Raw genomic sequence first — 14,903 nt, 5'->3', positions numbered from 1 at the left:
GAGAATATGAGTTTTGGTCTTAAACGATGGATGATGGGAAGCAATGAATAGTGGTTCTGTGTGTTTCATAAGAAAGGGGATCTGGCCAGTGACTGAAGATCTTGAGAGCTAAACTTGAATTGTGCTGAAGGAGAATCTCTCAAGATTTCTGTAACAACTTATGTGCTGAAAAGTCCATTTGTGATATACCTAAGCACCTCAATGTCTACATTAGTCATAGATTAATTTACATTTATAACCTAAGTGAGCCTTTCCACTGGTTTACTAAGAACTATTCCAATCCATGTCCTCAGAATAATGAGCAGATCTCTAGATGCTGCAATGTTTTGTTTCCCAGCACATGTATCCCTTTAGCTCTCCTTTTCAGAGACACAGTTCCTCCTATATTTATCCTAAATCTGCAAGCTGAATATTCATTTAATGTTTGTAAAAAAACTTCTTGGCTTTCTTGACATTTCCAGGAGATCACTTATTATTTTTTTCTATCCTCCCTCTCATTCATTCCTATAAACACATAGACTTCTCACACTTGTGAGAGTCTGCTCCTCCTCTTGTGCAGCATGTATAGAACCTTAATTATCCTGTGAATACTTCAGTATATGAGTAACATGTATTTTTAATATCAAAATCATGCCCTTCAGTTGTTCTGTGGATGTGACACAAAAAGAGAGATTGAATTTGAAGGTCTCAGGAAAAAGATAATGTACATACCATTTGTTTATTTAAAAATGTCTTTTCAGTATGGACAAAGCAGTTCCAAACATTAATAATGAATATTTACCTAGCAAAATTTAAATGTAAGAACTCTATTGCCTGAAGGACAATATTAATTAGTAATAGTAGTCCATAAATTTGTTTCAGAAAATGCCTACTGTCTTGTCTAAGTGTGTATGGAGCATAATTACATTACTGTTGGTCAAATTAGGTCACTTCCTTTGAAGATTGGTAAATATCTAAATGTTATTTTTTTCACCTATGCAGCTAAGACGGATTTTAGGTATTTTATTTCTCATTGGAACCCTCCAGTAAAGACAGAGAATGATCCTTGTGATCCTCTAGGGTGTATTCTGATCTTTGTATGCTAGCTCTGCTGTAGAAGGTGGGAGATATGCATTTGTATCTTAGGAGAGAATACAATCCCCAGGCGCTGTGTTTTAAAACCAAGCAGTAAATTTTCATCCCAGTTGGAAGCAGAATACATTTAAACTTGTTACAAAGCTTGTTTACAGAAGCTGTTTGAAAGAGTAGGTGGTATTTATTTTAATTATTTATTCTTTCATTGATTTGCAAAGTGCTAATAAAAAAAAGAGTTGTTTAAAAGCATGAGTTGCTTAGGACAAAAGTAATATTGACAAAATTTTTGCTATTATTGAGATGTTTGAAGATAATTCTTTACTACCCTGTGCAGTGTTATGACTACTGCCAGCATTTGAAACTATTACAGCTGAACCTCCATCTTCTTGATTTTAGAGTAATGCTTGCAGATTTGTTCTCTTTGTGTGTGAGGACACCTGGCTTAACGAGGTCTGAAAGTGTAAATTCTAACAACTATTAATGCAGGTGATAACCTCCAGATCATATGTGTGCAGCTGCTTTTCAGAACACCAGTGAAGGCTTTCCCTGTCTCAGACCCTCAACATTTCATGCATTTCGGGAGGCCAGTACGTAAATCCCATGAAATGGAAGGCTAAGAGATGTCAGTCTCAGAAGAGAATGCTTCACTTCCTAGGGTATGTGTTACGTCAGCAGTGGGCATTTTAAAAAGGGACAGTCTCCTACAGAAGCAGGAGTCACTTGCCCCTGTTTTGAAGAAAAATTTCTATTTCTTTGTGGGACTCTGTTAACAGAGGAGACGGAGGAAACATTTTTTTCTAGACATGCTAAAGTTTTTCATTTATTTGAATTTTTTTTTATTACTCAAATACCCAGATATAATATATAACACCTCAGGTTTGGGAAACTGATTTAGGCTTAAAATTCTAACTGTATTTTGAATTTGCATCAGCTTTTTAAAATACACTCATGTAGTATAATCTCTTCCTGTGACAGTTACCTTTTTCAGCATTCACAACCTTGTTCATGTTTTATACAATGTCAGATAGCAAGTGTCAAGAGAAATTTAAAATTATAGTTCATTTACTCTAGTTAAACATAAGGAAGCAAAAGCAATTACCAGAGCAAAATGATGGAATTAAAGATTCTTCTTGCAACCTAGTTAGGTATTTAGTGTTTGATGAGTGTTACAAAAGATAAATATATTTTTCAGAGAGGACTGTATCAACCTACAATCACAAATGAAAGCCACTGGACATGATTTAGATATCAAATATAGGGTTTGCAAACAATTATCAATCTAGGACCAGGAGGCTGGATTTAGATGAGAATACAATTTTCCTTTGTTCCTCAAAGCATGTTTTGTCTTTCAGTAGTAAATAATGCCTTATAAAGCAATTTTATATTTATTACTTAAAACAGTCTTAAACAAAAAGGGAAATTTAAAGACATCCTGCAGGTGTTCTACAGCAGATATATATATAACCTCATATAACAGACTAAATGCATTCTTACTATGATGATAAAAATTTAATTAGCTTAGTCTAATTGCAATCTTACTGCACGCTAGAAGTTGAAATCTAGTGGATTGGTGATTCATTTTGATTGATCGTAAAAAGTGAGCATAGACTTATTGTTGTGGTGACTAGTCTAAACTTTATGCCATGTGCATCTGTAATTTAATCTGTGATTCACACTATATGGCACATTACACATAAAAATCCTTTTGATTGTTAAATATAGAGAACTTGAATTTATCTGAGCCTTACTTACAAATATCATATGGTCTATAGAAATGAGTTATAAATTCAATGCTGTCACTGTTTTGACATGGCAAACTGTAGCAAGAATTAATTGTATTCAGTTCCGGTTTACTGTGAGGTTACAGCAAGACAAATCGTTGTGCCAGCCTGGGAAAAAACATTACAGAACAGCGCCTCAGCATTAAAATTCAGAAAGAGTGGAATGGTAGGGAGGGGAAAATTATTTTCAGAAGGTTTTTTTTTCCCTTCTGAGTGTTTCATGCTGATTTTGACCAGTTTCTTTGGGGCTTCTCTTTCTTTGCAACTGACGTTTGCAGGCAGAAGGAAGAACTGGTTCTAACCCTTGGTGTCTGCTTGCCTGTCCAGCTGCAACTCCATGAAATTCCACATTAATGTGAAGAAATTCAGGGGACCTTGTCCTCCTTCCTGCACGTATTCTGGCCAGTACCCACTCTCCCACCACTCCGTGGCATGAGGAAGCAACCAGAGCCAAGTTTCCACATAACTCCCTGCTCTACCCTTGTTGCTTGCCACCAGTGGTGTATTTCATATTCAGCCTCCATACTCTGGGTCTAGAGAAAGCCACACTGGTCTTATGAAGCAGATCTCTAGGAGTCAACATGTTTTGACACAGTTTGGGAAAGAATTTACATATTTAAGTCTTAATGTTATAATTCTTAAAAAAAAATTAGAATAAGCGCTCTCTAGATGCCTCATGAAATTAAGAACAAGTAATATACTGGTTAGAGTGCAGTTGGGTATTAGTGATATTTATAATATATTCAAGAAATATAGTACATGTATAATGACTTGGGTTTTTCTAGGTGTGGAATTAACATGCAAATATTTTTCAGCTTCCACCTTTTCTTAATACACCTAAATTCATTTTATTTAAATAACAAACAGGGCAAAAACATTCTTATTTATCTTGTTTGCCTGCATAGGGACACTGTTCTTTTTGCAGTGAGTTGTTACAACTCATGTCACTGAAGTCTATTCAAGCACGTATAAGAATATCTCCATCTCTAAATATCTCTCCATTTTTAGGTGTAATGAAGGTGAATTTCTTAATATTTTGAAAGATCTAACTGCAGAGAAATGCAACATCCTTTTGAAATAGTGTGATAGTTCTGTTCTTACCTGTGTAACCAATTTTTCTTCTTTCAAGCTTCAAGACATAATTTGGTTTCTAATGTTATAACTTGTGATACTCTTTTAAATCTAATATTTGTTTTGCTATTGGAGACAGGAAAAAGTGTGACCAGCCACTTATACACATAAAATTATAAAAGAATGCGAATCAAATTATAAAGTCAGAAAAGCCTGACAGACTTATAAGTTCTGAGCTGTGTTAAATATACATAGCAGTGTTATAAAAGTTGTGTCACTGATTAGAAAGTGCTTTGCAGCCACTACCATCTGCCTGCATTGTTGTTGTTCATAAGGGTTAGTATTTTTTTCTGGGGTCTAGCCAGCCCATTTGTGTTTAATAATCTGGTGTCCTTTTATACTTTACTCAGCAATCATTCACATTCTGTGGCAATACCAGCAAAACTTTAAACAACTACTTCTCATGTTTAATTCATGCTGGGGTTATTCTCAAATGGTCTCAGAATGCGCCCATTCACTACAGCCTTCTTAAAACAGCCTTTGGATATACAAACTTACAGAGTCTTTACTCATTTTCCCAGAAGGAAGCCTTCCACTGTACCGTATTTCCACTGCTCATAATGCAAATTAGGGAAAAAGGGAAAAAAAAAAAAAAAGACACAGAGCAGGTTCCCATGCAGATGTTCTGCACCTCTTTTTCATGACCTTCAAAATCAGTCCTCTAGCTAGTGCAAGTGAAATGTATATTTAAGACAAACCAAGCTTCTTTTATAAGAAATCAAACCTCACAATATCTCTGTTCTTATGTTAAGAAGATTTATATCTAAATCCACTGGTATAGATAAGCCTTTTCTAGTACCAGTAGAAATTCAGAAAACTAAAGACAGTTTTCTCTTCAACAGCTTTTTGTTGTGTTTATTAAGATTAGGGGAAAATCTTCATCCTTTTCTATTAATGAATTCAATCATGTACAACAGGTTATCAGATTAGGGTATGAAATCTTTTTCACCTTTTTTGTTCTGAAATTAACAAAAGTAAATAAATTTGAGTTGGGAACCTAATTCTTGTCTGTGGAATAGGAAAATCCCAAGGCAGTGTTTGTACAAGACATAAACTTTCTCATATGGAGAAGCATTTCTGCAGAAGCAGGTGTGGCACTGCAGAATGCCTGACACTAAGAAGCTCTGCTAGAAAACAGTAATGAAAGCTAAGATCCATTTTACAATTTTAGCTTTGTGACTGTGATTGTTTTTAATAGAAGTTGGGAAGATCACTATCCATGCAAACACTTTGAATATTTAGAATAACACGGAAGTTTTCTGCGTCTTTGGTATAAAACATACGTAGATATGAAAGACAAGTTAAACGGTCCATGAAATGGTGTGCTAATATCAAGAATTCACATGTGATTTGGGCTGTATTTTCATCTTCATGCACCTGCAATTGTAAAAGCAATTTCACCCTGTAAGTAAAGTAAACCTACAAAGTATATACATTCCAGTTACAGCCAGAAAAGCCTTACAGTAAAATAGCTTTTTTCATTTTAGGGTAAAACTGTCACGACCCTTGCAAAATAACTTCTATAGCTTATCTTAACTTGGTTTCATTTTGTTTCCTCCCTGTGACTGTTGATTGTTGCTTTGTGTTTGCAACATAGAACTGTTGGGACAGTCAGTCCTCCTCTTCTATAGATTTTTTAAAAAATCAATTCCTGAATATGTTTCTGGAGTTAAAAAATAACAAAGGAAATATTAAAATATATAAAATAAATATTTAAACATAAACAAAAATTATAATAGCAGAAGTATAAAAATTTAAAAGAATGGAATGTCTTCTTTGCTCTTCTTTCAAAAATCTGATGTAGTAAAAGCACTGATTACTTCTGAAATGTAAGGTATTTATGTTGGTTAAAATTGGATTTAGATTAATTTAATTTTTTAGAAATATTTCTATCAAATAAAATTATTTGAAATTATCATAAAAGAGGGTTTAAAATGGTGGAAAATTGGAAGAGAACTGAAAAATCTTTGAAAAGATAACTAGATCTGCAGATCTCAGGAGGTACACCACCCTGGATGAAACTATGGTGAATTTTTCTTGCTGACAAATTATTTTATGCTCTGCCACAATGTCTCTTATGCCTCCTTTGAAGGACTTGGAAATCTTTGTGCTTAGAACCAGAACAATGAACTAAACCTAGTCTGAGCACCTGATATTTCCAGCCAATACTTGAAGGTTTCCATGGATAGCTTGGTTTTAGAAACAGCTGCCCCACAGCAAGGGCCAAGACCTGATAAAGGCATTGAACCAGCCCTTGTCAGGTGTATGCCTATTACAGTTTTCTGCCAAAAACATTCTCACCACTGTTCCACCAGCAGCAGAAGCAAGAGTTACAGATCCAGTATTTCCTTGTTAACAGCAATCTCACTCTGAGCTATACCATGGCTAAAGCAGGCTCTAGTAGAGATCACTTAATAATATTACAGCACTTTTGCAGTGATGGAAAAGTTTCCTCCATATCTATGGTGTACACAGGACCCATAAAACCTTGGAAAAAGAGTGCAAAGGAATCTGTTTCCAACACCAGTACTTAGTGATGTTCAAGACAATGCATCTCATTTGGGTATCACATACAGAGGTAATATTATTTAGATAAGAGAATGATGTGTTTAATTGTAAAGAAATTACAGATTTACTGATTTGGCCCTGTTTATGACACAAATAAGGCAAAGACCTAGTAGAAAACGCAATACAATTGTAGTTTCAACCATGATAATTAGTGCAGTTCAAGTGTCTTGCTAGCTTTATCAAAGGGGTTTTTGGCTAGTTTTCCTAAATATATATGATTTCCTCTTAAAAAAAGACCCAGCAATAAAATTCAGATGTTGAAGAGCAGCAATCGGTAAAGAAAATTTTGTCTAAGAAATTTGTATTTGTTTGGTTTGTTGTTTTATACTGAAAGCTCAAACCCTTTAGGAAATAATCAGGCAGGAAATGAAGACCAGGACAGCTATTAATCCTGGAGTTTACAATTGCAGTGTAGCTCCCTGTCTGCTCTTCTGCCCCTTACATCCAAGAGTTTTTGATTCTTGTGTCCTTCATATTGCCTTTGGGTTTAGGATGCTGCAGCCATGTGCTGGATGGGCAGATATTACCAGAAGACCTTCCTTTTCAGTTTTTCAACCCAGTCTTAGAAATCCCCAGAATGTCCACAAGGAATTCTCAATGTCCTTCTGCTGCCCAGAAAAACTTTTTTAGAATTGTCAGTGACTTTGGTTGACTATCAAAATTTTCTTTTTAATGCAAATAAGAAACGAAAAATTGTGGTTTCTTCCCCCCTCTTTCCCCCTTCTTTTACCACTTAATATGTCAGATAAAACAAAATGAAATTTAGCAGAACATGGGGTGGCACTTCTACAGCCTAGGGAGTGTCTCTTCGCCAAATATCATAAGCCATCTGCAATGAAAGAGAATCCATGGAGGGTGTTTTTGGCAACTGAAAGTGATAGTCACTTCATCTCTTGATAACTTATAAGATTCACCTATTCTGTGTCTGCTATTTCTTCTTCCTGAGGAGAATAACCTGGTGTTGCTCAGTTGAATTTAGTGTTATAAGTTGAAGTCCAATAAATGAAAATCTCTCCCTTGATGTATGAACTTAAAACTATCTACAAGAGAAAAAGAGAATTGAAAACCAGTCATGATAAGAATGCATCAAAAATCAGAATTAATTGACATAAACCTACCTAACTGTCACTTCCATACAACATAGTGACTCCAAGTTTCTGCTATGCATTTAGAATGGCACACTAACCTGTGAGGAGTTGTCTTGGGGAACATAAACAATGGAGAGTTACAAAGGGCTGCTAACCAGTTGCCCCTTTTATGATCAGTTTCTAGGAAGCTGTTTCTTGTCAGCTCACGGTTGATGCATTTCTGTTTTGCACAAAAAATTCTCCGTGGACAGCTTCTGCCACAGGTAAAATGTATCATGTTTATTACTTCATGCAGTCCTTCTGTGGCATTTATTCCACACTCATGTGAAAGTGTTCTCAACATTGATAGGGAACAGTACATAGCATTAAAATTTATACCAGAAGAGAGAATTGTATTTAAATATCTCTATACTTAGAGTTAACTAAATAAAAGCATTTGAATGCTCTGGGCCGGTTTTTTAGCTGGTGTAAACTGGCTTCTGCTTCTCGCTAGCCGAGCATCTGACCCATTGTGTTCAGTCTGGTTAATGCAGCAGCAGGAAAATGCAGACTTATATGTCAATTGAGAATAATTCAAGTGGATAGATGACTCAGAAGGACAATGCAACAGCCCTGTATAGCTATTAATAAGGCTCCTTCAGTTGATCATCTCTGAAAGAGGTAGAAACATGTTACTTTCACGTGAAGAGCTCTTAACTCTTAACAGCCAAGAGCACTTCACATGAAATGTGAATGCATGTTGAATGTTTATTCTTTCATTAAATCATTCTTTGCTATTATCAAACCAATGCATTGTTATGGGATTTCCTTTTACTTTCAGCTATTTCTAGATTTCAATACAAGTGTGATTTGCTGTTAGTACTTGACTAATGATACTATTGTTGGTGTATTAGTTTAATCTAAGCCTGTCACCTTGGTTTTCTGTTGTCATGCACCCCACTCATTCAACAGTGTCTTCAATGGATTGGGCAAAATAACAGATGTTGAAATTATCTCACTACTGTTTTAAAATGTGTATGGAGTGAATTATAATCTAATGGAATCTCAGAAAATATTCATTCAAGGTGCTGCTCGTGCTCGCCGTTCTGAAATGCAAATAAGGTTCAGAGCAAATAAGAACTTTACAAATGTACAATAATTGTTTGTTTGAGAGGTTTGGGGGGGCAAGGATGTGTTTAAAATCAAAATAATGGCAGTCAGGGTTTTTAACTTGACCTTTAGATGGAGAAAATAATTGTTTTGCTTGGTTCCTGTGGATGTTGCTCTCTCTTAGACTGAAAAGCTGTGTAATTGAACCGAGATGCCAATTATTTTATATTTAAATATGTGACATTGTGCGAAATCCTACCCTTTATACAGCAGGCTTTTTAATTTCAGGTCATTACCTTTTAGCTACTGATTTTTATCCTTCTGTTAGTAGCAGCGGTGGAATGCCACACATAGATGAAGCATGTTTATTTAAATACCAAAAGTGAAACACAACAAGAGACTTGGGTTCTTAAAAATTAAATACAACTCTATTCCAAAGCAACTACCTTGTAATTATCTGCTTAGGTGGGGGAACAATTCAGAAATCCTACCTTTTCACTCAGCTTTGATACCAAAACCTCAGTAGCAGTACTTCATCACTCTCCTTTAAAGATTTCCAGGTGCTAAACTGAAGACCCAAACAAAAGAAGGAACACAAATCACCACTTCCCACTTCTTTAACATTGTGCTACAGAATTGCTTTCCTTCTTTCCTGGTTCTCTTGTGCATGGCATTTCTCAGCCTTACAACTCTCGCATCCCTGTATACACAATATTCTTATCTACATGACTCTTAAAAGAAAACAGGCAAAAACCCCCAAACACTACTGACTCCTTGCTTTTCATATCGTGCCAGACACAGTGAGCCACCTTTGAACCAGCAGGTGATGGAGATCTATTTATACTGACTCCAGGGGCATAAAAGACCAAACAGGGATATTCAGTATTTAATATGTGCAACCTTGTAAAAGCTCTGGTCAGTCTACACCTGTACATCTTTCTAACTATTGTTGCTCAATTACTGAACTGAAATTCAAGATCACAGGGGTAAGAGACGAAACTTTTTCAGTTTTCCATTAAATATTGGGCAGTATGTGGAATCATTTCATCACCAACACATGCTTATTTAACAGTGTGGACACTGAATTAATATTCATTTGGGTTAAGTTGAAGAGCAGTCCAAACATAAATATACCTGATGAACTGGATTTACAGGAATGTAAATAAGTGCTTGAGTAACCATTGTGTAAAGTTAGCCTTTTCTCAAGGGAAAATATTATTGTTTTAATTGCTTACTATAGCAAGCCCAGGCTAACATATTGTTTTAATTACAAACAGGGATGTCGCCTTACAATTTTACCTTTTTACCCCACTCAGAAATCTTCTCCAAGTACAATTTGCTTGGGATTTACTGAGACCCAGCAGCTGAGACAAAGAAGTGATTCTGACCAAACTGCTTGGTCATGAAAAATTAGTAACACAAGAGACACAGAACAACTGTGAAGGTGCTTATGAAAGTACCTGATACTTTATGCAAACATCAACTGATGTGCATGCTTAGATTTCTGCTTTGCCTCTTTGAGATTAAATAATGAGCATTAGCAGTAGCAACTGTGTTGAGAAGCGGTTCTGTAATTGAAAGATTGGGTGTTCTCACCATTGTTGTCAAGAATATAACTGAATCCAGAAAATAACATCAAATATTCCTCATGGAGATGCAGCCTAAATCTCAAATTAGAATGTCACCCATTCTGCTACTGGGGTGTTGCTATTCATTGAAATATGTAAGCCTAAGACATAGCTGAAGCTCCTGCTGTTATACTTCTGTGGCAATAGCACCTAGATAAAAAGGACTGACTCTGGCAGCTAAATGTGCATGATGTTGTGAGTTGAAGTAGCATGTGACACCATCCAGTAAATACTGGGCACAAATCTTACTGCTGTGATAGCTTTGTTGACATGCAAATACAATGAGACATATGCTTTGTTTTGATTTTTCTTTTAAATACAAATCAAACATTTTAAACCTTTTAGAAATGTATGCTTATGATAGCAGAGAGTAATGAAATAGAATATGAGCATAGTTATGGTAAATCATTGTATAATATGCAATACTTTCAAGCGACTCACACGTCACTTCACCGTAACATTTGCAGTCTAATGAAATGGTCCACAAATGATTAATATTCTTAAGTGCTTTCCTTCTTCTCTTAAGTGCTTCCAGGCAGAAAAAAAGAAATGTATTGCATTATCAGTGTTTGTGTGTGTAGTTAGTGTCACAGTGTCTATTGATTTTTACTTCCTGTTACAAATACACATTAGGAGGTTTTATCTGTCTGTGATACACAAATTGAGGAATGTATGTTGAGCTACAGCTGAAGATGGTATAAATGAAGGTAGGGCCATTGACTTAATTTGAATGATGCTTATTTGCATAGGTTATGTGGCCCTTGTTTTCCAAGTGAACTGAGAATATTCAGTACAAGTAATACTTTATCTCCCTGTCGTTTGGATGTCTCTGGGGACTCTGCTTCTGTTCTACTGACACAACTTTTGCTTATATTTCTAATGATTAAAAAGACTTTCTCTGAAATGAAAAATCAACAGATGTTGAATAGTGAGAACATATTAAAGCTTTTTAAAAGTGTCTGTGTCTTATTTTATTTTTGTACTTTGCTGTGTAGGTAACATTTTTGAGGGTTTACGTTATGTAAAACGAGTCTGAAAACATGATATGTCTTTCACAGTAACACTACACTTGGGTCCAATCTATAAGCAGGCCCTGTATTTTCAGCCCTACTAATATGCACATTTTAAATATTAGCATGGTAAACATCAAAGTTTTGCTAAAATCACAGTCTCTCTAGTCTCTGTAACTGTGCTCCAGTGTGAAGAGCACTGTTTAATCTTGAAAGGTGGCCTGAAGAAGATTATTTTCGGTTCAAGATACAAAAAGAAAATATCTAATTCTTACGACTGTTACGAGGAATTTGAAACTAATCTGAAATATTTTCAAAGACAGAGAGATATTCAAAGCCCAAAACTTGTACTTTTGGGGAGAAGGAGCAGGAGGGTGAATAAAAAAAGGAAAACTCATGATAATTAAGCCAAATTTCAGCAAGGCTGAAGCGTCTTCCTTATGCTGCTTTTTCTGCATTTGTTCTCACCATAGATTTATGAAGAATTGGAAAAAGAATCAGGAAAATTCTGGCAGAGAAAACATAGCGAAGAAACAAGCCAGTCTTGGCAGATTTCAGTTAGCAGTAGGAATGTGGAATTCTTGTCGGTGCCCTCTCATTAGGTAATGGTGCCTTTTCCAAGTGAAGAGACTGAAAAAAAAAGTCCTGCTACTATTGCTGTGGAAAAAAAAAAAGGCAAGTCTTTGCTATGACACTAAATCTTCATTCATAAGGACACTTTTTGTTTGATTAAAGGTTCTGAAAGAGTAAAAAATATTGAATAGCATTAGTAACAAGTAAAGTACTAAGCTTTAATGGTAGAGATTTTTTTAATGCTTGTACATATGTAGGCGACTGGTTATTTCACAGAAGCAATAGCTGCTTATCTGTTTAGAGAATGAATGGAAAATCCTTCAGCTTCTGAGAGAGTCCTCTTAAGTGCAATACTTGAAAGCAACAGGACAGAGAAGACAGCAGAAGGTGAGTTTGAAAATGGGCTTGTGAAGGATTATTTCCTCATGATGCACTAGTAAAATATGAAGATCTCCTGCTTTCCTTTAGAGTGAAAGGAGACAGAAAAGGCCCTGGTAATGAGTCAAGCTATAACAGAGATGTTTATCTGGAGGATAGATCAGGAGACCCCTATTTTTCAGTGCAAATGTAAAAAGACTGGTTTAGGTACTGGCCAAAATTTGCAAGTGTTTAACAATAAATATAGAGCTCAGCATGCATTGTAATGTCTCATATAACAAATCAAGTGAAACAAGTATGCAGCACATCAGTCAAGAGGCAAGTATTACACATATAATTCTAGAGAAAGATGAAGCACAGCTGAGAAGACAAATATTTGTTTGCACGATTAATATGGATAATATTTAGTTTTTAAAATCTTTTCATATATAATGGAAGCAGTGTTGAGTGGAAGTTTCTCTGACAGAAGGTGCTAGTGGATCAAATGTCTGAAGGAGAAGTTGGGTTCAGGCTTAGAAATGTCCATTGTCTGTGGTGAAATGAATCTGGGAAGGAAAACCAGAAGTCCCATGTCAGAAGCTTTGAATGAAAATGTCACTTCAGTGCAAGTACAAATTGAACACACATTTTCCCCCTCTCAAAAAGTTACATTATTTTAATAATTACCAGAATTATTTTAATATTTTTTAAGTAACACAAGGTCATTTAAATATTTTTTAACAGAAGAGAGCAAAAATATTACCACTTTACAGTGTCAAAGCACAGAGAAGCACAGAAAAGTTACAGTCAGGGCAACTATATCATGAACTGTTTGTAACAGTGTTCTGTCAGACTCAGCATTCACAATCCAAATGGAAATGCCACTACATGTTTTCTTCTGTGATACCATGATGAGCCTTTGAGTTGACAGAGCAATGAGTGCAACATTGTCTAAAGATTAGATGCAATCTGATTTTCATGCACAATCAGATCATTTTGTTGATATTGTGCCCAACAATGTTCTATCAAAAGGAAGAAGAGATCTAAAACAAGCTTGGCACTGGAATGCAGTTATTTTCTATTTCATTGGCACTAGACCCTTTCATGTTGGAGCATTCAAGGACGCATCTTACCAGAAGCTACTTTGAGAATACATTTTATTAGCCAAGAACAAAACACTGTAATATAGTACTATAAAATTAATACATTAAAACTGTAAACAAATTTACATAAACTGGGGACTCAGCAATAATCCACCATCTATTCGCATTTTAAAACAAACTGCCCACAATGCAGATGCGGTTACATGTGATGAGCAATGGACAAAGTGAGACACAGCTACAAGCATCAATTTAAGCATAAACAATGCACAGTCACATTAGATATGGGCAAACTAATTCACAGAGTATAGTTTGTATCTGTGTAGAGACGCTGCAGAGATTAATTACTTTCCCTGTGGCTTTAAATGGAGGAAGAGTTTTAATAAGGAGTAGAAGTAAGTAGGAGTTGATTCTTGACAGTAGCTAATACGTTTGCAAAATGAGTACTTTTTTCCTCGAGTAAACCTTGTAGCAGTGAATGTATGAAACTGACTTCTACTAAGAACTGTAGGATAAAGTAAGGGTTTTTTCTAAAGTTTGTGAAAATCAATAGAAATACAGCTAATTTCAGTAATCTGAATCTGGACTTATGCAAAAATGCCTGCTACTCTATAGTAGTATAATAATATCAGAAGAAAGTAACCAGGGCAGGAATGGAAGTCTGCAATTTTCGTGATTTTTTCCCTCTTGAATAAATCCAGGCAATACGTATTATTAGCTCAACATTGAGAGCTAACAAAGATTTTGAAAGCCAAACACTTGGAATAATGTTCAATTTTTTCTGATTATTGATCAACAGTTTGGCTTTTTTTGTTAACATAAAAATATTGAGGTGGGGTATATAGAGAAATTTATCTTGTAGATTAATAACAGTTGTAGAATATCTAATGTGACTGAGCAACAGCTTTATACATGAGTCAGACAAATTGCATGAGGTGAAAAGGCAAAATCCTCTTTCTTTCTGTTTTATGGAAAGATTTTTCAGATTTCTCTTTCAGAAGTGGTTCTGGAATATTAAGAGAAGTATAATATAACCAGATATTAAGAAGACCATGGTTGTTTTTTCTTTCTTTTTAATCTTTCACAAACCTCTTCTGAGACTGCCATGAATTCTAACACTGGAACTCTTAGAGCACGGTATTTTGCAAGCATTTAAATGTAGTCACCATTCACTTCTGCAGTTGCAGAAAGAAAATTGAATTAATTGTAAAAAAGACATATTATTATATGAATAGATCCCTCCCTCCTTATTTCCTCATTTTGACTTTTCATCTACCGAAAAAAAAAAAAAAGAAAAAAAAAGAAAAAAAAAAAAAAAAAAAAAAAGAGAGAGAGAGAAAAGAGTTATGGCACAGACCCAGAAGGAGTTCTGCAGCACATGTGAACAGTCTGTCGTGCTGAGGAGACTGGGCCAAATTTGTTCTTGCTGTAATTCCATTGAAATCACTGGAGCTATTAATGGGGATGAATGTTGCCTTTTATCACTTCTGACTTTGTATGCTGT

The sequence above is a fragment of the Prinia subflava genome, chromosome 5 (assembly GCF_021018805.1).
Source record: "Prinia subflava isolate CZ2003 ecotype Zambia chromosome 5, Cam_Psub_1.2, whole genome shotgun sequence".
NCBI lineage: Eukaryota > Metazoa > Chordata > Aves > Passeriformes > Cisticolidae > Prinia > Prinia subflava.
This window is presented reverse-complemented; position numbering follows the sequence as displayed.